This window comes from Chiloscyllium punctatum, chromosome 1, assembly GCF_047496795.1.
Source record: "Chiloscyllium punctatum isolate Juve2018m chromosome 1, sChiPun1.3, whole genome shotgun sequence".
Taxonomy (NCBI): Eukaryota; Metazoa; Chordata; class Chondrichthyes; order Orectolobiformes; family Hemiscylliidae; genus Chiloscyllium; species Chiloscyllium punctatum.
In genome coordinates, this window is record NC_092739.1 from 95,332,292 (window position 1) to 95,359,712 (window position 27,421).

The following is a 27,421-nucleotide window of genomic DNA, read 5'->3' on the forward strand; positions in this document are numbered from 1 at the left end:
TCATTGATAGTGATCTTATCTCAGACTCAAGTCCCATATGCTCCAAAGGTGTGTCATACACATTCGAACAGGTTGATTTAAAATATCTAAGCTACCAGCCTCTAGACGTAGGGCACATTAACAAGTGCTTAGTGTTAGTGGGCAGGCGTCATCTGGGAGCTGCCTTCTACGGGTGCAGGATGAACCAGAAGAGATGGAGGAATGACCCAGGGAAGGGTTACCTAACCATTCAGCTAGACACCAAGATGCTGCTTTCACAGTTTTAATGAGATTGATCTAGCTTGTGCCAATTTCCTGTTTATCCTCTGTTATGAGTGAACCATCCTTAATTGTCATGGGTCATCACATTTATTGTCTATTTAACTGAAATATCAAATCTAGACACTGCCTCTTAATAAAGTTGCAAAACTCCTAAAAACTTCCTCCCAAATGGCTGACTGCCTATGTTAGCTAACTGTGGTCCCAATTCCCACAAAATCTAACATTTTGTATGATTTACAAGTACATTTGGTGTTCAAGACTTCAGCAATGCAGTCACGTTCTAAAATACCAGCACCAGAGGTGACCACAATTACAGCTGTAGCTGCAATAATACTACTGATTCTGAATAAACAATAATAGATCAAAACATGCATTTCCACATATTTTGCTCCAGCTTGGTTTCCATATTAGTTGCCAAAATATTGGATGCTTTGTGTCAGCATGATGTCCAATGCCCTAGTCTGCAAAACTCAGCACTTATGTTATTCTTTCTTCGGGTAAAGCTGGGGACAAAGTGTTCTATTTGTGGAGAAAACAGCTCTGCTTTGGAAAATGAAGTGCTAATAAACATGTTTTACAAGCAAATAACAGACATAAAGGAAAGAAATGCAGAAAATCAGTATTTATTATCAGAGGGAACAGTCAGTGGAAATGGGTGCTGCCTTTTCTTACACAGAACATTTGTTTTGAGAAAGGAAAACAATGTCATGAGTGGGAAATGGAAGGCAACATTTTTATGTTTACCAGTGTATACCATTCTGTGGGATGTTCCTCTTTCAGGTATTAACCAAACTAAAGAGCGCTCCTAGAGTTTCATTCACCTTCTTTCACTTCCTCGACCAAAAGGTTATTGCATCGCCATCACATTATATCTTTCTTTTCTTGACATCTTTCTGACTTTGCCTTCTTCTGAAAGTGTTGACTCTGACATCTCACCCTAACAATATTTTTCATATCACTCACCTTTTGAATGAGTTTCATCTGATTATTTGACCACATGAACCCCTCAGCCTGGTTGCAAGCCTTCACCCTGCAATGAGTGTTGTCAGCTGGGTTCTGGACAATGTATATATTACTGTACTCTAAGATAGACACATTATTAGACTTTTTGAAACAATCATTTATTTACTCCATCCTAATTATACACAACTGTACATGAAGTCTGAGCTGTTGAACTTTCTTTAGAGTTTTATTATTGCCATGTCTGACATGTGGTCATGAAATTTCTAGAATCATAGAATCTCTATTGTGCAAAAAGAAGCCAATCGGCCCATCGAGTCTGCACTGTCCTTATGAGGAGCATCGCACCCAGACTCAGCCCCTACTCCATCCTCGTAATCCTGCATTTCCCATGGTTAATCCACCTAGCCTACACATCCATAAACACAACAGAGCAATTTAGCATGGTCAATCCACCTGACCTGCACATCTTTGAACTGTGGGAGGAAAGCAGAACACCCAGAGGAAACCTACAAAGACACAGGAGAAAACTCTACCAAGACAGTTACCCAAGGCTCAAATTGGATGCAGGTGCTGGCATTGTGAGGCAGCAGTGCTAACCACTGAGCTGCTGTGCCACTAAAAATTATTAATAACATTGTTTACCGTGGACATATTCAGGAGATAATCCTTTGCTCTAAAACTCCCCTCAGTTCTCTATCTGCCGTACATTCTGCTACATTTGCCATTAAGCCTCTATGTTGTCTCTGAGACAAAGTTTGGGGATATTTTGTAGCGCTCTCTGTGAGATTGTTGAGGACAGCTTTCTCTGAATTTATACTGTTCCTCTGAGAGATATCAGTTCTTCTGATTGATCTTATTATTTCCCTTTACTTCTCTTCCTCTTGGGTAGAAGCTGGTTTTCTTTCTTGCTACTTTGCTTGTATTGTGTTCACGTAATTAGTGGTAAGAGCTTCAACTTCTTTAATGAGGTTCATGTCTTCCTGTTGTAGTTAGTTGTGAGATAGTTTTGGTACTATATGAGCATAGTACACCTGAATGTATTCAGTAAAGGGATCACATTAGCATCAATCTGAAACTCTGGATCCTGGGTAGCAGCTCAGTGAGCTCCTTGGTATTGCTTACAAAATTGTAACAATTCTTAAGTACATGCATTGTCTGTTTTCACTCAACAAAATAGATGACAGACATTTGCTCATTCGTTTCTCAGGACAATACTTTGACAAATCAGACTTAAAGTGCCTGGTTTAAAATTTAAACAACACGTGGGAGATAATTGTCAATTATCATTAACTGGTGAATTTTCCATGCCTCTAATCTTCAAAGTCCACTTGCCAATCAATCAGCACGCTCCTCCCATACAGGATAAACATTTGAGCTTGTATTCTTGTGAATTATCCTGTTGATTGCAAAACAAAAAGCTTCAATGAAGTATATGTTCTTAGTAATACTCAGGCTCTGTACTGCCCAAGAAGATTTTAATTTTATATAATATGGTTATAAGTGGTTTATAGTCCATTTCAATCTTGAACTGTAATCTGAGAGCATAGATTGACATGGCTGCATAGGCTTTTTCCTCTATGACCACATATCACTGTTAATTTTCTGTTAGAGACTGCTCTCATAATTCCAGTTTACTGAATCGGGAACAACACTGTTCCAAGTCCTGCTGCTGATGTGCCCAACACCACAATTCTTGATACCTCAGGATCTAACTATGATGTCAGCAAATAATAACACCTTTGTATTTTCTCAAAGTGTTGGTGTTGGTAATGATTATAGCACTATGCTGGTCTTGCCTTATGAGTTCCCTTAAATCTCAATGATCTGAGGAGATGTCATAGGAACCTGCTCACTTGGCTGATTATTCTCCTGAGACTCAGAAATTGACCTTCTTGAGTAGTAGGAAGTCTTCCATAATTTTCATTTTCTGTGGATCTACCATGATTCCAGTTGCTTGCACAATTTGTCTTTAAACTGTTCTTGTGGGGTTTTGAGAACTTGCACTTTTCATTTGTTTTAATTCTGCATCTTCTAAAGTTCTGAGCTCATTCCTAACCGGAAGATCGATTTCTTTCAAACCATGGATCAAGATATAGTCCACATGACAAATGATGCTTGCCATTTCTTTCAATGTGTTTGATATTGTATTCTGAAATATTTCTGGTGTGAACATGATCTCAAAGCACAGCATTGGAAACAGTGACCAGTTTTGTGAAGATAGTACTCATTGCAGGTTTTGCCAAATTTTCAAGTACCGATAACATTGGGTGTACTTTAGTTCTACAACCTTTTTCAATTCAGTAAGGTCAGCTCAAATTCTGAAAGATTCATTTAGCTTTGAAACAGGTGCCATACTAAATACCATTTTGTCAGTCTGTAACTCACAAAATAACCCCTTGTTAAAGTATTGCCTCTAAATCACTTCTGACAATTTTCTTGAGGATGTGTGAATCTTTCCTGGGGATATTCAACCAATTGACTTTACATCTGTTTTGAACAAGATGCAGTGCACTGTGTTCAATTTTCCCAAATTCTTGAATAATTTGGCAAATTCCTGTCTTAATTCATTGTTTTAATTTGGCTCCTCAAATTATAACTTTCCAGCATTGTCTGATTTATTTAACTGAGATAGCATCTACTGATCTGTTGTATTTTGAACCAAAACCAATGAGAGATCAAAGAGAGTAAAATACAGTGGGTGCAACCTAAACACAAAATTCCAGAAATTTAGTAGATGATAAACAGAAATTGGAAGGATTATGCAAACAGCTTGTTTCATGTTTACAAAAAAAAGTTAGGAGTGAGATATTGTGCTAGATAAAAGTAAATAGGGAAGTTAATTGAGCCAAAGAGGTCAATGGGTTGGAACCTGTTGAGACACAATTTTCCTGAGGGAAATGAGGAAGAGATTATGCAAGTTTGATCTTTGAGGATTTATTGACAGTAGGTGTGCATTGGGGAACTGAAAACTGGCCGGTAAGACACCTTTAGATAGGGAACAAAACTGGACTGGGCAATCACGTGTCAGTTACTTTAACATGGTTGGTAAAATTTATGAATACTTAGAAGATTAAATCACTAAGTATCTAGATAAAGATGAAGCAGTGACAGATATGGTAGATGTGAGAATACAATAGATACTACATCGAGAATCATAAAATCTTTACAATGCAGAAAGAGGCCATTCAGCCTATTAAGTCCACACCAACCTCCAAAGCGCCTCCCAACTCTCCCCACCCTATTCCCATAACCCCACATTTCCCATGGTTAGCCCTCCTAACCTATACATCCCAGGTGGCGCAGTGGTTAGCACTGCTGCCTCACAGCGCCAGAGACCTGGGTTCATTTCCCGCCTCAGGCGACTGACTGTGTGGAGTTTGCACGTTCTCCCCGTGTCTGCGTGGGTTTCCACCGGGTGCTCCGGTTTCCTCCCACAGTCCAAAGATGTGCAGGTCAGGTGAATTGGCCATGCTAAATTGCCCGTAGTGTTAGGTAAGGGGTAGATGTAGGGGTAGGGGTATGGATGGGTTGCGCTTCGGCGGGGCGGTGTGGACATGTTGGGCCGAAGGGCCTGTTTCCACACTGTACGTAATCTAATCTAATCTAATCTAATCTAATCCCTGTACAACACAGGACAATTTAGCACAGCAAATCCACCAACCTGCACATCTTTGGACTGTGGAAGAAAACGTACACAGACAGGGGAGGAAGTGCAAACTCTGCGCAGACAGTCACCCAAGGCTAGAATCGAACCTAAATCCCTGGCGCTTTGAGGCAACAGTGCTAGCCACTTAGCCACTGTGCTATCCAATATATGAACTTTCAGAAAGATTTTGACAAGGTGCTACAAGTAACTCTTCAAAGAAAACGGTGAGTACTGAATTAGAAGAAGGCTAACAAATTGGATGAAAACTGAATAACAGGAAAGAACCAGAGACTGTTATGGCAGGAATCATGATGACACATATGATTCTGCTGCGTGCATTTGTGCATCTTGATGTCGCCATCGTGTGAGAGTGAATGGGATCCAAAGTTGAAGATGTTACCAAATTAGGAAGTATACTAAATAATTCTGAGGAGAATGGTAGAAGAGAAAATAAAATACAGATGGAACTTAATGTTTGTATGCATGAGGTGGCTTTCGAACTTGGCTACTCATTGAAAGTGGAGTATCATTGAGGCAAAGGTAAATTTGCTAAAGTCCTAGATCATAGAGCTGTTCTCTTATTTTTTTCAAGAGAGACAACATATGGTGTTTTAACCTGAGGGTCACCATGCCTCAGGTGAGGGGAAAGGTTGAGAAGGAGAGTCCTTCATGGTAACTGAGCCCTGTATCAGTTATCCTTGTGGTTAAGTTAAGTAAGATTTTCAACAACTGGTGTGCATGTATGGAATGAGCTGCCAGAAGAAGTGGTGGAAACTGGTGCAATTAGAACATTTAAAAGATGTCTGGATGGGTACATGAATAGGGAGGGTTTAGAGGGATATGAGCCAATTGCTGGCAAATGGGACAAGGTCAGTTTAGGATGTCTGGTCAGCGTAAATGAGTTGGACCGAAGAATCTTTTCCATGTTGTACATCTTTGTATGACTCTATGACTCTAAAATGGTGCATTTCATCATGCTCCTGAGAGAGTCAGTTGCGATTTCTCAAATCATTTCATAAAGAAGTTCACTCCGTCAGTGTTAAACGGATTTGAACCCAAGCTCCAGTGATGAAGGGGTCTAACCTCCAATGTCTCATCCAAACAATTGGCTATCAAAATCTAAAAGATCCAATAGATCAAGAACATGCAGTAAACGTAGGATAAGTAGTGACACTTTGGTCGGAAAACAGTGAAGTGCGTGGAAATATAATTGCCTTAATAATTGCTCAATGTAAACACAGCAAAATATCCTATAATCTATTCATCCCAGTTTCTGCTTTAAACCTGCCTCTCCCAACTCTCACAGAAGTCGCAAATTCAGATACTGCTGCAATTGAGAATTGTCATTTATCCACAACCCCTTAATCAGACTCCAAGAAAAATCCCCAAACGAAACTTCAAGGAAAAACCTCCACCCTGTCAAGGTTACATCAATCCAAGACATTTTGTTGGGAAATATCACCCAAGGGCATTGTTTTCTCCAGTTGGCCAGAGTATACTGTGTTTTCACTTTGGATGGTGATTACTGAAAGTTCAGTTCAAACGTTACATAAACAATTCATGTATTTCGTGTATTACAGAAAAGGCGATGTAGAGCACACCAATATTATGCAACAGGTGTGACCGGATAGACAATTTGTTCTGCCTTGCATTGTTCACTAAATATTTTAAACAGAATGTCTATTTCCTTTCACCCAATGATTAATCAAGGTGATGACTAAAAGAGGATCTTAACCAGATCACAGGGCTGACATTTTTTTCAGATGTTTTGATAAGCAACACATGTGTGAAAGGAAAAGGGAGTTTCTTGGCAGTTGCTTCCACTCTGAGTTTCAAAACAATTGAATTCAGCTTAAACTCTTCCAGGGCAATGCATAGCATGAAAGTAGTGCATCCAGACTCTGAAAAATATTCAGCAGTGAAATGAGGAGAGCAATAGCTTAACTGAATTTATCATGAGCATAAAAAGAGATGAAGTTATTCTACATTTGTAATAGCACTACTTTTCATCCACAATCAATCAAAAGAAAATAGTTTTTCAAAAGGGGAATGAATAACTGACAGTATAATAACATATCAGAGGGACAATTGACAATGGTATGCCTACATGCAAGGACATTTCAACTTCTCTACAGTACGGCACAGTATCATTTTAAATGAAAGAAAGCTTTGCTGAACACTATGATTAAAAGTCATTGACCTGACAGGTTAACTCTGTTTCTCCTACTAGAAATGCTGCCAGATTATTTTCAGCATCTTTTCAGACTTCCAACAGAAAAAAACATAAAGGATTTTTCTTTTGTAAACTTAACGTTATCACAACTTGTGCAAAGAAACTTTGATTAATTTGATTCTAATTCAATTTAAAAATCCATACCTCTGATTGGAAATCATGCATCAATTTGACTCATTTGATCAGATATAATGCATGAGGTCCAGTGTGAGAGACAGCACTGCTTGTACGATATACTCTGAGTGCTTCCCTATAGCTTGGCAAGGTGGCGTCCCTGCTGAATCTGATGTCCTGAAGTTTATTAACAATACTTATTAAATATTATCAGACCTTCGAATTAAACATAGTCATTCTATGGATTCTATGTTAACTGCGTTGCAATAACAATGATAATGATAGTACTACTGGCTATTGACGATGAGTTGTGTATCTTTATACTGGAACATCACAAGACATAATTTCTCTTCCTCTGAGGAAGGATATTGTGGCTATGGAAGGTGTGTATCAAAGGTTTACCAGACTAATTTCCTGGGCTGGTAAGAATTCATTATGAAGATAGACTGGATTATTTAGAACTTTATTCACTGAAGTTTAGAAGAATGAGAGGGAATCTCCTAGAAACTTTTAAAATTTAACAGGACTAGTGAGGGTAAAAGCAGAAAGGATGTTCTTGATAACTGATGTATCCAGCACTAGGAGTCATAGGCTAAGGATAATTTCTTCACCTAGAGAGTAGTGATCCTGTGGAACTCTGCCAGAGAAAATAGCTGAGGCCATAACATTAAATATTTTCAAGAAGGAGATAGATATAATTCTTAGGACTAAAGGGATCAAAGGGTATAGGGGAAAAAAAGCAGGAACAGGGTACTGAATTGGATCATCATCCATGATCATATTGATTGGTGAAGCAGGCTCAAAAGGTTAAATGGTCTATTCCTGCAGTTATTTTGCATATTTCTAATCTGAGCCATTAAGTTAGTATGGTTCACATGGTGCTGTGGAACACTGTGACAGTTTAGATTTCTCTGAGTAATTGGACTTCTTTCACATTTTAGCTAAATGTCCACTGATGGAACACAGCTTGCATATATCATTAAATTCTGAACACCGTTTTGGGGTACAGCTAAACCATATGACAAACTACCCACACTATTTTGATTATCCTAACCTTTCTCAAAGCAAAAATACAAATGACAGCCTGTCTTTCTTTATAAGCTATTTGTTGAACTATGCAATGTTGATTGATCCTTTCTTTGAATAACTGAAATTCTGCTAGAATGTCAATGCATTACTAATGCGTGTTCAGACATTTGCTTGCCATGATTATTGTGTAGAGTTACGTTCTTTAAAAATCTTAGCATATAAAGGATTTGCATTGCAGTGTAATTTGTTTCCTTATAGGTTAGGCCTTGGAATATACACGATGCTGACTGGTTCTAGTTAGATAGATGTCTTGAAATCTATTAACAACACTATTTTCACCAATATAAGATCTCACCTTGCATGTAATCTTGATTCTATGCTTACTGACCATATTGAACAAATGAAGGTAACTGCAATAACAATAATAATGATGATACTATTGACTACTAAAGGACAGGTATGGGACATTTATACTGGAACATCAAATGTTGTAATGCCACCCAATTATCTAAAAGGCACACTGCCTATTGAATTGGAATCTGTGCAATAATACAACATAGAACCACAAAGGTTGCATCCAAACCTACTGCAAAATTTGTCAGTTCTTGTTAGCAAAGGTCTCAGTAAATCCCATGCTCCCTGACAAGTAAATTAATTAAGAATACTTGGAGAGTCTAATATGCAAATTTGTTTTGGTATTTTGAACATCTTTTAAGGGATCACCGATGGCTCCTTAAGAACAGCCACGAAAACTTGCAAAACGTTGTTACTAACACCTGGCAAGAAATATTAGTAGTTTATGGTTCCAGAAGATGATGCAACTTTAAATATTAAGAAGAAATACACATGCAAGGCAATATTTCACAACGTAAAACAAAGGCTTCACATCCTTGTTTCAAAGGAGAACAATCCCCTGAGAAATTAACAAGAAAAGTAGATTTTACAATAATCCTTGTTTGTTAATCATGATCATTAAGAAGAGAAACAAATACAAGTATTATCTATTCAAGAGTTTTACAGGAACAATTTAAATGCATTGACAGGAACGGTGTGGAATAGCATCCACCCTAATCGGAGAGAAAAAAGTCCTTTGTTAATAAATCAAGCTAGCTTTGGCCAATTAGCTCATTGTTGAAACGAAGGGGCCACATTGGGCAGGAAACAGGTGTCACTGGTGACGTTTGGGAAGCTAGACTGAGTGAACGTCCATCCCACAAGAAATAAGAAGTAAAACAAGCTCAGGATCTTTGTCAAATATAATCTTGAGAAATGTTTCCTTTTTGAGGACTCTTCGATGTTTATGAGCACACCCTGTTCCTTGTCATAAGAGAACTGCTTTTTCAAACACAATAAGCATTTTGATGAATTTGCAAAAGCAAGAGACATCATTGCTTTTAAATAAAAATGTTTTTAGGACTGGGAAAGATAATACTGTTTGATAAATTGCTAATAGCTCTGAGATTATGTTATGGAAATGAATGTTAAATCATGGCTTGCAATTAACTTAATTTCTTAAAATCTATAAACAGAAAGGAACAACAGAAGACATGTTTCTAAAAATACAAGGGCATTTGGATCTAATGAAAAAAATTTGCACCTTGATAAGTAACTGGTAAGTAAGACACTGTTGCTCACTGTAAATCACAATCTAAATGAAAAGTACACAAATACTTTAATATTCCTTAAGGGGAGCATACTGAGATTCAACTGAAGTATGCAATTCAGGAAATTGACATGGTAGAGTATTTTAGGAATGGTGTATCAAAAATAATTATGTAGATGTCATTTAAAATATGTTACCTTTTTATCTGTAGTGCTGATTCTTAAGAGGCCTCAGCTCAGTCAGCTTTTGTAAGAATACCTGTATGCATAATATATTTTTATAAATATAGCTGGCTGGAGGTATTGCTTAAAGGAAAGGTAATGTCATTGAATTACAGAACCCCTACAGCGGGGAAGCAGGCCATTCGGCCCATTGATTCTACACTGATCCTCTGCAGAGCAACACACCCAGGCCCACCTTATTCCTGTGACTCTGCATTTCCTTTGGTTAATCCACCTAGCCAGCACATTCCTGAACACTATGGGCAATTTAACATGGCCAAACCACCTAACCTACTCATCTTTGGTCTGTGGGAGGAAACTGGAGCACCTGGTGGAAACCAGAACAGACATGGGGAGAATGTGCAAACTCTGTCTGAGGCTCAGCAACTTCCATGTCGGTTGTGTCCAGTACAGGCGGCGGCCAAGTGGTTGCAGAGGGATTGTGGTGCAAGTATCATTAATGGTAATGAACTGGCTCAGGACTGATAAACTCTCTTCATACTATACCTTTCTTTTTTATCCTTAACTTATTCAAAATGGTGCTGCACCATGGCAAAAAAATGAAAGCTTTTTGCAGTTTTGTTTGTATTCTTACTGTGAAATACACATGACAATGAAATCAAAATCAACATCAGTGCTAACCACTGAGCCACCAAGTATACCTAAACATGAGCTGTCAACCCAGTGAAGCTCCACAACAGGACTACTTATGTATCCATCAATGGAAGCCGCATGCAACAGACTGGGTTGGGTGCCTCCACAAGCATCAGATCAGATCGAAGCTCTGCGGTCCTGCCACATGCATTCATGAATAGTGGTGGACAATTCAACAACTCACTGAAAGAGGAGGCTGTACAAATATCCCCAGCCTTAACCATGAAGGAGGCTGGCACATCAATGCAAAATGTAGGGCTGAAGCATTCGCAACAACCTTTGACCACAAGTACCGTGTGAATGGTTCATGACAGATACCAGTTTTCAGCCAAGATTTGATTTATTCCATGTGACATCAAGAAATGGATGAAGACAATACACTGTAGGACCAAAGGTAGGCTATTCAGTCCATTAAATCTGCTCCAACATTCAGAGAGGTCATGGCTGCTCTGATCATTCTCAACTCCCCTTTCCTACCTTTTCCCCATAACTCACTGAACACCCTAAGACACATGGTACTGTAAAAGCTATGGGCCTTGACAAACTTCCTTCATGGTAAGATGCTATCACTGGACTAAGTAACAGGCTAATAGTCTGAGTGCATGTGTTCAAATCTAACTGGGGCAGATGTTCGTATTCAATTTAAATAATCTGCAATTAAAAAATAACGTTAGGCTAATGGTCAGTCCCTATTCTCTCTAGATTATTTTGGTGACAATGCGGTTAAGTCATATGAAAAGCAACATTCTGAGTTAGAACTTACTTGTAAGTCACATAAGATTGAGATAGAGATAGAAAATTTTCTTGTACCATTGTCGCAAACTTTCCTCGTGGCACCCCTCTCAGTCGGTGCTAGCCCAATTCTTCCACTCACCATAGCCAGAAGTGCACATCAAACCAGAATATCACAGGATCCCTGGCACTGGTGCCATCTTTGAAAGGCCTTTGTGCACCTGATCAAGCATTGTCAATATGGACATGCCCTGCACAGTTATGACATTTCCTCCGGCTTGGAAGTTAAGGGGAAATTTCTGCCCTGCTTTATGAATAGGGTCCTGAGGGCCTTGTGGACAAGATGTAATGCAGGAGGATATTCTCTTCTCCTAGGACTGGGAGAGGAGGCCTCAGCACCAGACCCTGTCGTTCTGGTGTCACTAATCTCCATTCTACCAGAGTAAGTGCTAACATCTTCTTTCCAATGTCTTGCACTCATTCTATCACTGTTACAGGACCCAGCACCCACAAAGATATTCCTTACCACTCTCACTATTGCATGCAACATAGAGTCAGAGTCATAGAGATATACAGCATGGAAACAGATCCTTCGGTCCAACCTGTCCATGCTGACCAGATATCCCAACCCAATCTAGTCCCACCTGCCAGCACCTGGCCCATATCCCTCCAAACCCTTCCTGTTCATATACCTATCTAAATGCCTCTTAAATGTTGCAATTGTACCAGCTTCCACCATATCTGCTGGCAGCTCATTTTGCGTGATAAGGTTGCCCCTTAGGTCTCTTTTATATCTTTCCTCTCTCACCCTAAACCTATGCTCTCTAGTTCTGGACTCCCTGACCCCAGGGAAAAGATTTTGTCTATTTATCCTATCTATATCCTTCATAATTTTGTAAACCTCTATAAGGTCACCCCTCAGCCTCCGACGCTCCAGGGAAAACAGTCCCAGCTTGTTCAGCCTCTCCCTACAGCTCAAATCCTCCTACCTTGGCAACATTCTTGTAAATCTTTTCTGAACCCTATCAAGTTTCACAACACCTTTCCGATAGGAAGGAGACAACAATTGCATGCAATATTCTAACAGTGGCCTAACCAATGTCCTGTACAGACACAACATGACCTCCCAACTCCTGTACTCAATACTCTGACCAATAAAGGAAAGCATTCCAAACGCCTTCTTCACTATCCTATCTACCTGCGACTCCACTTTCAAGGAGCTATGAACCTGCACTCCAAGGTCTCTTTGTTCAGCAACACTCCCTAGGACCTTACCATTAAATGTATAAGTCCTGCTAAGATTTGCTTTCCCAAAATGCAGCACCTCACATTTATCTGAATTAAACTCCACCTGCCACTTCTCAGCCCATTGGCCAATTTGGTCCAGATCCTGTTGTAATCTGAGGTAATCCTCTTCACTGTCAACTACACCACCAATTTTGGTGTCATCTGTAATCAGAGATGTACAGCATGGAAACAGATGTTTCAGTCCAACCAGTCCATGCCGACCAGATATCTAGCCTAAACTAGTCGCATATGCCAGCGCTTGGCCCGTATCCCTCCAAACCCTTCCTATGCATATACCCGTCAGATGCCTTTTAAATGCTGCAATTGTACCAGCCTCCACCACTTCTTCTGGCAGCTCATTCCATACACACATCATCCTCTGTGTGAAGACATTGCCCCTTAGATCCCTTTTATATCTTTCACCTCTCATACTACACCTATGCCCTCTAGTTCTGGACTCACCCACCCCAGGGAAAAAACCATGTCTATATATTCTATCCATGCCCCTCATGATTTTATAAACCTCTATACGGTCACCCCTAAGCCTCCGACGCTCCAGGGAAGACAGCCCCAGTCTACTCAACCTCTCCCTATAGCTCAAATCCTCCAACCCTGGCAACATGCTCATAAAACTTTTCTGAACACTTTCAAGTTTCTCAACATCCTTCCAATAGGAGGAAGGCCAGAATTGCACACAATATTCTAAAAGTGGCCTAACCAATGTTCTGTACAGCCGCAACATGACCTTCCAACTCCAAAACTCAATGCTCTGACTAATAAAGGAAAGCATACCAAACACCTTCTTCACTATCCTACTTTTCTTGTGACTCTACTTTTCAGGAACTATAAACCTGCACTCCAAGGTCTCTTTGTTCAGCAACGCTCCCTAGGACCTTACCATTAAGTGTATAAGTCATGCTCTGATTTGCTTTTCCAAAATGCAGTACTTCACATTTATCTAAATTAAACTCCATCTGCCACTCCTCAGCCCATTGGCCCATCTGGTCAGGATCCCATTGTACTCTGAGGTAACCTTCTTCGCTGTTGACTACACCTCCAATTTTGGTGTCATCTATTAACCTACTAACTATGCTGCCTATGTTCACATCCAAATCATTTATATAAATAATGAAAAGTAGTGGACCCAGCAATGATCCTTGTGGCACACCACTGGTCACAGGCCTCCAGTCTGAAAAGGAACCCTCCGCCACCACCCTCTGTCTTTTACCTTCAAGCTAGTTCTGTATCCAAATGGCCAGTTCTCCCTGTATTCCTTGAGATCTAACCTTGTTAACCAACCTTCCATGAGAACATCTTTGCTCTCTTACCCACCTAACATCCTAAATCACTAACCTTACATGCTGTCTGCATTGACTACTTACTCATTTGGGACACCTCATTACCTTTCCTCTGCCTGCACTCGTGCTATCAGCTGTGCCAACCGCTTACATCTCACCCAATCCCTCCCATTCCCCCATTCCAAGGCAGAAAGCACCAAAGTGGTGGTTTGGTGCCTGATGCTCCTCATCCCGTATAAGGAATGGCGCCTAACCTTGTCTGCCAAGATTGTGCCCAAGACTCTACCCTGATATCAGAGGCGACCCTGACGTACTGTGCCAGTATTCACCAACTGAAGGGCATCTCCCTTGAAGTGACTGAGGACTGCTCCTCATAGACTTTGAAATATGACAATTTGCTTGAAGCATGTGCAGTGGCACTTTGTGTACGTGTGAGATCAATAAAGTATGGTGTCACACAACAAAATGCCCGCCCTCTTTGACTGATACCAGCTGACAATTATGACAAGCTGTCTGGCTTTGCATCTGTGCTAAAAGGCAAAACAAAACAGAAAGACTGTGAGCCTTTAAGCTCTGGCTGAGGAGGCAAAGTGATTAAAGACAAGGCAAACTGAGATACTGTGAGGATCCAGCTGGGTGCTAAGTGAGTGAGTACTAAGAAAGAAAGTGAGCATCCCTGAGATGTAGTCTGGTTCAGTTTATGATCTGGATTTCTGTCCCTGTGTGCGAACTATCCTGACAAGAGCATTGCAATGATAGGTGCCAGCACCTTTCAAAGTCCAGAATTAAAGTGCAGAAACATGCTGTAAATGGATCAGAGATGCTTCCTGAGGATATGGAGAATTGGGCATGTGTCAGATACCAGTGCCCATGGCTATGGGTTGAGGTGGGCTCTGTCCATGGAATGTGCCCTGAAGCATTGGTGCCAGGTATTCAAGATGGAAATCCAGAGTAGCAAGCAGTGAACTAAAGTTGCTAGGCAGCCGCTCTGGCGTCCATGTTGAGAATTCTTGGTGACTAGTTTCTATCTGGTGGGTGGCAGAATTAGAGAGTACATATTAATTAGGTGAGATTAAGTAATAATGAGGGTGATAATGAGGGATTATCTCCATTAAGCTTCTCTCCATTCGCTAGCAAGAGTCTTATCTCCAAATCCAGTACTTAGTTGGAAGACAAAACTTGTTTTTCTCACATTGAGAAAGGCCTCACTCAACTTCTCAGATGATTCGCCCAAATTTCTTGTCATAACCCACATCTTTTAAGGGCTGGGAAGATTCCACCATTTGAATTTTTTCAGCAGGGCAGTAGATTATTTAGCACATTGTAGCTGTACTGGCTCTATGCCAAAACTAAAGATCTAACCATTGGACTGATGTTAATTACCTGAACTTGGGTGTGCAGGGCACAACCTCAAAGTTAGTGGATGTCACAAACTGGAACATACTGTGAACCTGTGAGTACCTACTTAGGCTATTTGGCAAAATAAGCAGCAAGGGTATGAGGGAAAAGTTTATTTTCACAGGGATTTGTTAGGATCTGGAATGCACTGCCTAGTAATTACTTTCCAGAGAGAATTGGACAATTATCTGAACATGAATCTTTGCAGGGCTTCAGGGAAAAAAAGCAGTGGGGTGGGATTAGCTGATTTTTTTGTAGTTGAGATTTGGAATAGATACAACCCCAATTATCTGTTTCTGTGTTATAACTATTTTGTAATTCAATGATTCTAAAAATTCTAAACTTCCCTCATCTTATTTTGCTTCATGTTTTTATTCAGTAGGTTTCATTTTCCTTGCAGTTTTGCTGATGTTTTTTATTGGTGAACTCCTTTGTTTGTATTCCAGTCAAGTATGATGGTGAAATTATTTCCTCAAAAATAAAGTGAATTTTGATTTAAGTTGCGCATGTTATTTTCTCAGGAGATTGTAACGTTGGTAAATCTGCCAAATTGGCAATGGTGAATAAGTTTCACCGGATGGATATAAATTTCTAAATTTGTTGGATCTCCTGTTTCCTCAAAGTTGGGGACTTTCTGTAAGTCCTTTGTTTTGAGCTATGTTTGGAAGCCTTTCTGTGAAGCGACTCCCCAATCCACTCCCCGACTCCCCCCAAACTTTCTCTATAATATGCAGAGTTTAAATTTACAGGCAGGCCAGAGAGCATAGACATTTATTAAGAAATGAGAAATTTGCCAGAGACTTAGTGAAGAAAACATATATGTTATGAAAATCCTTTCTCTTTCAGTAGTGTGGCTGAAGAAGCAGTCAGACCATGCAATGATCCCAAGAGGGATACAATGTCGAATTGGTTCCTGGGATAGGAGGTTCTCTAACTAATTTTCTTCTTAATGTTCATGGAAGAAACTATGGGTTATTTTTGTAATTAAGCTATGAAATTTCTTAGAAGAAAGTAGGAAATATTACAAATCACAATGAAAGAGAAAACAACTAGGTTGAGGTCAAGGCACCCAGCTAAAGTAGTCCACGTAAAGGAAAATGTGAAAACAATGGGTCGTGTCATTGGGGATCTTTTAGGACTTACTGTTAGCAACAATATTTGAAGTAAATCAAATTTAGGCATTGAAATTCCACTGGTAACATTGCTAAGCAATGTGTGTATTGTCAGTGGATTTGGGACAGATATACTATCCACAAAGACATTCACACTACATTAGCAGGGTGTCATAGAGCCATAGAAAATTGGATCAAAAGTGGGCCATTCAACCAGTCAAGACCGCTCTATTCAACATGATGGTGGATGATCTTCTATCTAAATGCTATGCTCCTATTCTCCCCATACCCATGAGTCACTCAACTTCCAAACCTTTCCTACTCAATGTGCTTATCCAAATGTCTTTTAAACATTGTAACTGGACCCACATCTGCCACTTCCTCTGGCGGTTCATTCCACACATAAACCACTCTTTGTGTAAAAAAAAAGTTGTGCCATTCATCTAAATTCTCTTGAGAATATAAGCACGTTGTGCTCAGCCAAAGAACAGGCTGCTTTGGCAGTGAAAATGTGCCAACATTCTTAAAGGAAAGAATGCCCAAAATATGTCACTATTCTGCACTGGGCAAGCTGGCATGTTGGCCGACACAGATCAAGAATCTGCACATTTCAGTCAGGATTTGCAATGAGTTTATCAGTGTAGAAGAAATTTCACAGAAAAGTGAGGTTCCATTATACAACTTCTGTTAACACAACGTCATCTTCATAACCCGTGCTTGAGGTCATCTGACCTTTCCAGGAATTACTTTCCACACACCCAATAAAACCTTTTCCTTTGATAGCCTGAGGATTTTCAAAGTCAAATGTTAGGAATGTTAAGAAGGTTTCCTCGAATGCCTACCACTCATTTGGGTTGATAAGAAAATAATGAAATGCCTGCCTGTCAGCACATTGAGATTGAATAGCAGCTGCCAGTTACTACTGAGCTCGAATGTTATTGGATTTCTTGCCCTTTTTTAGAATTAATAATATCTCAGCATCTTCTTCAGAATATTTTGCAGATTGGCACTGGAAAAGATCAATATATTTCATCAAAGTGATTTCAAAATTTGCAAAATATTGTACTGTGCAATTATCATTGTTGCTTTCAAATATCTCCATGGCCTAGTGTCTTCAATTCTCTGTAACTCCCACCTGTCCTATAATAATCAAATTTCTCTACATTCCTCGAATTCTGACCTTTGTACAGTTTCCATCGTTAGCACTTCACCATTGGTAGTTATATGTTCAACTGTCTGGCACACATTCTAAAATCTAGTTAACAATAAACATCAAATAGTACAGACCCTTTGGCCCATTATGCTGTGCTGAAAATGATGCCAAATTAAACTAATCCCTTCTGCCTGACCTTAGTCCATATCAATAGACAATAGACAATAGGTGCAGGAGTAGGCCATTCTGCCCTTCGAGCTGCACCACCATTCAATATGATCATGGCTGATCATCCTTAATCGGTATCCTGTTTCTGCCTTATCTCCATAACCCTTGATTCCACTATCCTTGAGAGCTCTATCCAACTCTTTCTTAAATGAATCCAGAGACTGGGTCTCCACTGCGCTCTGGGGTAGAGCATTCCACACAGCCACCACTCTCCGGGTGAAGAAGTTTCTCCTCATCTCTGTCCTAAATGGTCTAACCCGTATTTTTAAGCTGTGTCCTCTGGTTCGGCACTCACCCATCAGCGGAAACATGTTTCCTGTCTCCAGAGTGTCCAATCCTTTAATAATCTTATATGTCTCAATCAGATCCCCTCTCAGTCTTCTAAACTCAAGGGTATACAAGCCCAGTCGCTCCAGTCTTTCAGCGTAAGGTAGTCCTGCCATTCCAGGAATTGACCTCGTGAACCTACGCTGCACTCCCTGAATAGCCAGAATGTCTTTCCTCAAATTTGGAGACCAGAACTGCACACAGTACTCCAGGTGTGGTCTCACCAGGACCCTGTACAGCTGCAGAAGAACCTCTTCGCTTCTATACTCAATCCCTCTTGTTATGAAGGCCAGCATGTTATTAGCCTTCTTCACTACCTGCTGTACTTGCATGCTTACCTTCATTGACTGGTGTACAAGAGCACCCAGATCTCTTTGTACTGCCCCTTTACCTAAATTGATTCCACTTAGGTAGTGATCCACCTTCCTGTTCTTGCCACCAAAGTGGATAACCATACATTTATCCACATTAAACTGCATCTGCCATGCATCTGACCACTCACCTAACTTGTCCAGGTCACCCTGTAATCTCCTAACATCCTCCTTACATTTTGCCCTGCCACCCAGCTATTACTAATACCATCTTCTATATCATAAACATATATTGTAAAAAGCTGCGGTCCCAGCACTGATTCCTGCGTTACCCCACTGGTCACTGCCTGCCATTCCAAAATGGAGCCGTTTATCACTACCCTTTGTTTCCTATCAGCCAACCAACTTTCAATCCAAGTTAGTACTTTGCCCCCATACCATGCGCCCTAATTTTGCTCACTTATCTCCGATGTGGGACTTTGTCAAAAGCTTTCTGAAAGTCCAGGTACACTACATCTACTGGATCTCCCTTGTCCATCTTCAGAGTTACATCCTCAAAAAATTCCAGGTTAGTCAAGCATGATTTCCCCTTCATAAATCCATGCTGACTCTGACCTATCCTGTTACTACTATCCAGATGTGTCATAATTTCATCCTTTATAATAGACTCCAGCATCTTTCCCACCAAACCAAAGAATCCTTCAATTCTTTGCATATTAATATGCTCATCTAGTTCTTTGGCTAAGTTTGTGATTGTCTAATGCAATAGGAGATTCCCAGTTAGACTCGGGAAGTATTTTAATCATATCTGCAAAGTATTCCTGAAAGAGGTTAAACATTGCCCTTTGACTCATGGGGCATGTGACAGACCAAAGTGGAAAAACTTCATTTGGAAGAATCATAGAATCCCTACAGTGTGGAAACAGGCTATTTGGCTTAAGTCCACACCAGTGCACTGAAGAAAATCCCACCCAGACTCACCCCCCTAACTTATCCCTGTAACCTTGCATTTTTCATGGCTAATCTACACATCTCTGGACACTGTGGGCAATTTAGCATGGCCAATCCACCTAGCCTGCACTTTGTTGGACTACCAGTGGAGTGCCACAAGGATCAGTGCTGGGTCCACTGTCATTTTGTCATTTACATAAATGATTTGTGGGCGGCACAGTGGTTAGCACTGCTGCCTCACAGCGCCAGAGACCTGGGTTCAATTCCCACGTCAGGCAACTGTCTATGTGGAGTTTGCACATTCTCCCAGTGTCTGTGTGGGTTTCCTCCAGGTGCTCCGGTTTCCTCCCACAGTCCAAAAATGTGCAGGTTAGGGGAATTGGCGATGCTAAATTGCCTGTAGTGTTAGTTGAAAGGGTGAGTGTAGGGGAGCGGGTCAGGGTGGATTGCTCTTCGGAGGGTCAATGTGGACTTGTTGGGCCGAAGGGCCTGTTTCCACACTAAGTAATCTAATCTAATCAAATTTAAATGTGAGCATAAGAGGTACAGTTAGTAAGTTTGCAGATGACACCAAAATTGGAGGTGTAGTGCATAGCGAAGAAGGTTACTTCATATTACAACAGGATCTTGACCAGATGGGCCAATAGGCTGAGAAGTGGCAGATGGAGTTTAATTCAGATAAATGCGAGGTGCTGCATTTTGGGAAAGCAAATCTTAGCAGGACTTATACACTTAATGGTAAGGTCCTAGAGAGTGTTGCTGAACAAGGAGACCTTGGAGTTTAGGTTCATAGTTCCTTGGAAGTGAAGTCACAGGTAGATAGGATAGTGAAGAAGGTGTTTGATATGCTTTCTTTTATTGGTCAGAATATTGAGTATAGGAATTGGGAGGTCATGTTGAGGCTGTGCAGGACATTGGTTAGGCCAGTGTTGGACTATTGCATGCAATTCTGGTCTCCTTCCTACTGGAAAGATGTTGTGAAACTTGAAAGGGTTCAGTAAAGATTTACAAGGATTTTGCCAGAATTGGAGAATTTGAGCTATAGGGAGAGGGTGAACAGGCTGGGGCTGTTTTCCCTGGACATTGGAGGTTGAGGGGTGACCTTATAAAGGTTTACAAAATCATGTGGGGCATGGATAGGGTAAATAGACAAAGTCTTTTCCATGGGATGGGGAGTCCAGAACTAGAGGGCATAGGTTTAGGGTGAGAGGGGAAAGATATAAAAGAGACCTAAGGGGCAACTTTTTCACACAGAGGATGGTATGTGTATAGAATGAGCTGCCAGAGAAAGTGGTGGAGGCTGGTACAATTGCAACATTTAAAAGGCATTTGGATGGGTATATGAATAGGAAGGGTTTGGAGGGATATGGGCTGGGTGCTGGCAGGTGGGACTAGATTGGGTTGGGATATCTGGTTGGAATGGATGGTTTGGACTGAAGGGTCTGATTCCATGCTGTACATCTCTATGACTCTGTGACTTTACAACGTGAGGAAACTGGAGCACCTGGAGGAAACCCATGCAGAAACGGAGAGAACATGCCAACTCCACACAGACAGTCGGAATCTGGGTGTCTGGCACTTTGTGGCAGTAGTGCTAAGCAACGAGCCACTGTGTGTTCAGACTCTGAACACTTCAAATGATTCTGTTGGTATTGTGTAGAGGCAAAGGGAAAGCATCAGAGGGAGTGCACATGTCTCCAAACAACATGTCTACCCAACCTTTGAAGCATATGCCCTAACTCTGGCAGAATTTGCAGATCATGAGTTGGAGTTATCAGCAATAACACAGTCATATGAGGAATGTGTGTCCAGCAGGATGCTTGATGTGGCAATGCTTATGTTACAATTTCAATGTTTCTTTTCTATATTATTCCCCCATCCCTTCACATCAATAACTTTCCCATTTCTTTTGAAATTGTGTTCCCTGGATCTAGCTTCCCCAATCAGGGGCAACATCTTACCTCTGTCACCACAATCTACCCCACTTCAGGTATTTTGCAGCATTCAATAGCTGTAAGGTTTTTGAAAATTGACAAAATACATGTCCAGCTTTAACCATCTCTCTTCATAGGATTGCCCTTCAGAGAGTCGCTGTGGACTTGTTGGGCCGAATGGCTTGTCTCCATGCTGCAGGGATACAATAATTCTTCCCATCCCAGAAACAAGTCTGGTCAACAAGTCTCTATTGTGTTCCATCTACTGCCTAGAAGGGGAAGGGCAGCAAACCATGGGAACACCACCACCAACAGCAAGCTCCCTCCAAGCCGCAGCCATCCTCCCTAGCGTGTGATACCCACATCCCCTGACAAAATAAAAAATAATCATTATGTGACCAAGTCACTGAAGATCATTTTCAAAATATTTAGCCATTCCGTCCCAACAGCCTATTGGCAGCTAATAAGACACAATTGATAATGGAACTTTCCAGGGTGCAGAAATGAAAAAAAACCCGGCAAACCTCTTACCCATGAAGCACGCAACCTACAGCAGACAAGTTTCCAAGATCTGCCAATGATGCTTGATGACTGATGCTCCTTTCTTGCTTCAATGCTAATATAGACTCAATGCTGAACTTTCACTTCAGAGATACACAGAGATGTTATTCCAGCGGATATTTGGGCTTTTTATTTCTAACACTATTTCCTCAAGCCTGATTTATTTTACAAATTATTTCCAAACCTCTGACATTTCAAATAAACATAGTAAATCATGAAATGTGAGATTCTTGAAGTGCATATATTCAAACAGAGGTAGTTTATAAGTCTATAAGAACTTTGGAATTCAGCTTTGCCTCATAAGCCAAGTTATGTCCAAGAGTTTATGTATTTTCTCTTCTCAGAATTTGGAAATACTTTCAGAACTGAACTTAGTGCACTTAGTCTAAAGGGGTACAAATCTGAGAGCGGCACAGGAGTAGAGGGATATAGATATGAATGTACATAGGCCATTGAAAGTGGTTGGATGTGTGGAGAACATTTAGTAAAGCAGACAATGTCCTCAGCTTTAATAATAAGGAAGTAGAGCAAGCAGGTGATGTTGAACTTGTACGAGCCACTTGTTTGACCTCATTTGGAATATTGTGTACAATTGTGGGCACCACGTAAGAGGAAAGATGTGAATGCCTTTGAGAGAGTGCAGAAGTGATTTACAAAAATGGTTTCAAAAGTGAGAGTTCAGTTATAAGGATAGATCGAAGAGATTGAAATCTTTCTCCTTGGAGAGAAGAAGGCTGAGAGGAAATTTGATCAAGTTTATCAAGATCAGGAGCAGGCTGGACAGAGTGGTAGGGAGAAACTGTTCCTACTAGTAAAATCAAAAAGAATGAGAGGGTGTAGTTATAAAGTGGCATACAATGGTGATAATGAGAAAAAAACCTTTTCACACGGTAAGTGGAACAAGGTATGAAATGCATTGTGATGGAAACAACTTCAACTGAGGCATTCAAGACAGCATTGGGTAATTATTTGGATAGAAATGATGTGTAGGGAAATGGGGAACAGGCAGGATTGGTACTAGGTAACGAAATAATTGGCACAGTACAGTCACCATGAGCTGAATGGTCTCCTTCTGTGATAATCCTAATTTTCAAGAGAATGTTGTGATAATCATTGCACTCCTTGTGTAGCAGTGCCCTGAGAGTCAGGAAGGCAAGTGCTGGATACTGGAGTAACATAGTGAGTTGCTACAGTGCATCTGTTGTAAATACTACAACACAGAGCATGCTTGGTGGAGGTGTATGGTATTGCTTTGAGTAATTAAGTGCTGATCATGCAAATTGCTCTGTTTTGGATGGTGCCTCACTTCATAAGTGTTCTGGCACACATGGGTATTTCTTTCATTCCTGCCTCAAGACGTCTTAATAGTGGAGAGGCTGTTAAAAGTCAGGAGACGAGCCACAGATCATATAGTTAGCAAATGCTGCTTTTGATCTTTTTAGTTTCATTCCTTTCAGTGAGATTAAACTGAATGGTTTGTCAAACCACTTAAGAGTCACCCACATCTGAATCCGAAACCACATATTGATTACGCCAGAATGGGAGAGTTTTGTTCCCTAAAGGACATTAGTGAACCAGATGCATTTCTTGTCAGGATAATCACTAAATCAGGATGCCACTAAATTATAATTTGTTGGGGTGAGATTCAATCCATGTCCTCAGAGCATTGGCCTGGTCCTTCTGGATTACTAGCCCCATGAGATTACCATTACACCCCTGCTGCCTCAGATTTACTCAGTGACTTGATTTCATTTGATTTATTTTAGTCGAGAATGTAGTGCTGGAAAAGCACAGCAGGTCACTCAGCATCTGAGGAGCAGGAGAATCAATGTTTCAGGCATGAGACCTTCATCAGGAATGAGGCTTGTGGGGTCAGGGCGAAGAAATAAATGGGAGGCAGGGTGGGGTTGGGGAGAGGTAGTTGAGAATGTGATAGGTGGAGAAAGGTAAGGGAGAAGGTGATAGGTCAAGGTGGGAGTGATGGACAGGTCAGGACAGCGGTGCCAAGTTGGAGGCTTGGTACTGGGATAATCTGGGGGGAGAGGAAATGAGGAAACTGTTGAAAACTGCATTTGATTTATTTTAGTCATATGCACCCAAGTACAGTGAAAAGCTTGGTTTGCATGCAGTACAGGCAGATCATAATAAGCTAGGAGATACAGATCATAGGATGCTTAGACACAGAGAGGCATGAAGATTACACTGCAAAGGAGGTGCACAAAGCAAGATCAACATTCTTTGAAGTTAAAGATTCCAATCATTTGTCTAACAACAGCAGGGAAGAAGCTATTCTTGAACTTGCTGGTGCATGTGTTCAGGCTTCTTTATCTTCAGCCTGACAGAAGAGGTTGAAGGAGAGCATTATCAGGGTGGAAGGTTCTTTAATGGTGTTGGCAGCCTTTCCGTAGTCACAAGAAGTGTAAATAGAGCCCATGAATGGAAGGTTGGCTTCCGTGATGGTCTGGGCTGTGCACACCATCTTCTGTTGTTTCTTACGGACCAGGGGAGAGCAGTTGCTCTACTGGGTGCTATGCACCTGGATAGTAAGCTTTCAATGGTGCATCTATAAAAGTTAATGAGGGTTACAGTCATAGAGTCATAGAGGTGTACAGCATGGAAACTGACCCTTCGGTCCAACCCGTCCATGTATACCAGGTATCCCAACCCAATCTAGTCCCACCTGCCAGCACCCAGCCCATAACCCTCCAAACCCTTCCTATTCATATACCCATCCAAATGCCTCTTAAATGTTGCAATTGTACCAACCTCCACCACATTCTCTGGCAGCTCATTCCATACACTTACCACCCTCTGCTTGAAAAAGGTGCCCCTTAGGTCTCTTTTATATCTTTCCCCTCTCACCCTAACCTTATGCCCTCTAGTTCTGGACTCCCCAACCCCAGGGAAAAGATTTTGTCTATTTATCCTATCTATGCCCCTCATAATTTTGTAAACCTCTATAAGGTCACCCCTCAGCCTCCGACGCTTCAGGGAAAAAAAACCCCGGCCTGTTCAGACTCTCCCTACAGCTCAAATCCTCCAACCCTAGCAACATCCTTTAAATCTTTTCTGAACCCTTTCAAGTTTCACAACATCTTTCCGATAGGAAGGAGACAAGAATTGCACGCAATATTCCAACAGTGGCCTTAATCAATGTCCTGTACAGCCGCAACATGACCTCCCAACCCCTGTACTCAATACTCTGACCAATAAAGGAAAGCATACCAAACACCTTCTTCACTATCCAATCTACCTGCGACTCCACGTTCAAGGAGCTATGAACCTGCACTCCAAGGTCTCTTTGTTCAGCAACACTCCCTGGGACCTTACCATTAAGTGTATAAGTCCTGCTAAGATTTGCTTTCCCAAAATGCAGCACCTTGCATTTATCTGAATTAAACTCCATCTGCCACTTCTCAGCCCATTGGCCCGTCTGGTCCAGATCCTGTTGTAATCTGAGGTAATTCTCTTCGCTGTCCATTACACCTCCAATTTTGGTGTCATTTACAAACTTACTAACTGTACCTCTTATGCTTGCATCCAAATCATTTCTGTAAATGACAAAAAGTAGAGAGCCCAGCACCGATTCTTGTGGCACTCCACTGGTCACAGGCCTCCAGTCTGAAAAACAACCCTCCACCATCACCCTCTATCTCCTACCTTTGAGCCAGATCTGTATCCAAATGGCTAGTTCTCCCTGTATTCCATGAGATCTAACCTTGCTAATCAGTCTCCCATGGGGAACCTTGTCAAATGCCTTACTGAAGTTCATATAGATCACATCTACTGCTCTGCCCTCATCAATCTTCTTTGTTACTTCTTCAAAAAACTCAGTCAAGTTTGTGAGACATGATTTTCCACGCACAAAGCCATGTTGACTATCCCGAATCAGTCCTTGCCTTTCCAAATACATGTACATCCTGTCCCTCAGGATTCCCTCCAACAACTTGCCCACCACCGAGGTCAGGCTCACCGGTCTATAGTTCCCTGGCTTGTCTTTACCACGCTTCTTAAACAGTGGCAACACGTTTGCCAACCTCCAGTCTTCTGGCACCTCACCTGTGACTATTGATGAAACAAATATCTCAGCAAGAGGCCCAGCAATCACTTCTCTAGCTTCCCACAGAGTTCTCAGATACACCTGATCAGGTCCTGGGGATTTATCCACCTTTAACTGTTCTTATGGACATGCTGAAATTCCTAAGCTGCCTGAGGAGGAAGAGGCATTGTTGTGCCTTCTTGACTCTTGCATCTACATGTGAAGTCCAGGAGAGATTGTCATAATTTCTCAGAACTTGATGCTCTCAACCTGCTCAACCTCCATTTATTGATGTGGATGGGGGCGCATTCTCATTCTTTCTTCCTGAAGTCAATGACCAGTTCTTTAGTTTTGCCAACATTAAAAGAGTTTTTTTCCATCACTGCACCACATCACCAAGCCCTCTATCTCCTTTCTGCATTCTGATTCATCATTGTTTGATATCGGTCCTACTACCATGTGTCGTCAGCAAACTTGGAGGTGGCGTTCTTTCAGAATTTGGCAACACAGTCATGGGTGTACAGGGAGTATAGTAGGTGGCTGAGAACGCATCCTCGGGGGGCTTTAGTGTTGAGGGTGATCATGGATGAAGTGCAGTTGTCTATCCTCACTGATTGTGGTCCGTGGGTCAGAAAGATGAAGAACTAGTTGCAGAGACCTAGATGCAGGAGTTTTGAGATCACTCTGGAGGGGATTATGGTTTTGAAGGCAGAGCTGCAGTTGATGAATAGGAATCTGATATAGGTATCTTTATTATCCAAATATTCCGGGGATGAGTGTAGGGCTAGGGAAGTGGCATCTGCTGTGGACGTCTTATGTCGGTAGGCAAATGGTAGAGGGTTGAGGCAGGCTGGGAGGCTAGAATTGATGTGGGCCATGACCAGCCTGTCAAAGCACTTCATGATTAAGGATGTCAGAGCCACTGGGCAGTAGTCAATAAAATGTATCCCATTAGGTACTGGTTTGATGGTGGTCTTCTTGAAGAAGGTGGGGACTTTGGCTTGTGGGAGGGAGAGGTTGAAGCAGTCAGTGAACACTTCTGCCAGCTGCTCTGCACAGGATCGAAGCGCACAGCCAGAAATTCCATCCGTTTCTATCCCTTTCCTTGGGTCGACACCCAGGAAGACCAATCTGACCTTTGCAGTGGTGACAGAGGGAACAGGTATTTCTGGGGCTGTCAGTACAGCATAGAAAGGATTGGGCGCATCAGGGACTTCCACTGATCTTAGTTTTGCCTGGGTCCTTTGTATGAGATTAAATGTGGCCAGGATTTCAAAGGCATTTATTTTCAACTGGCAATTCAATTCTTGCATCTGAGCCTAGATCAAGGCTGTAATCAGGACAGGTGCTGAGCAGTTCTGCCAGA

At 41.3% G+C, this 27,421-nt stretch overlaps 1 long non-coding RNA gene across 1 annotated transcript in view; it reads left to right on the forward strand.

The window, feature by feature from the left end:
- Window positions 1–27,421, forward strand: part of LOC140482393 (uncharacterized) — a 77,650-nt gene that overhangs the window by 35,180 nt on the left and 15,049 nt on the right. Inside the window, exon 3 of the long non-coding RNA XR_011961720.1 lies at window positions 9,776–9,858. This is a non-coding gene — a long non-coding RNA (uncharacterized lncRNA). The remainder of the gene's footprint in view (window positions 1–9,775; window positions 9,859–27,421) is intronic.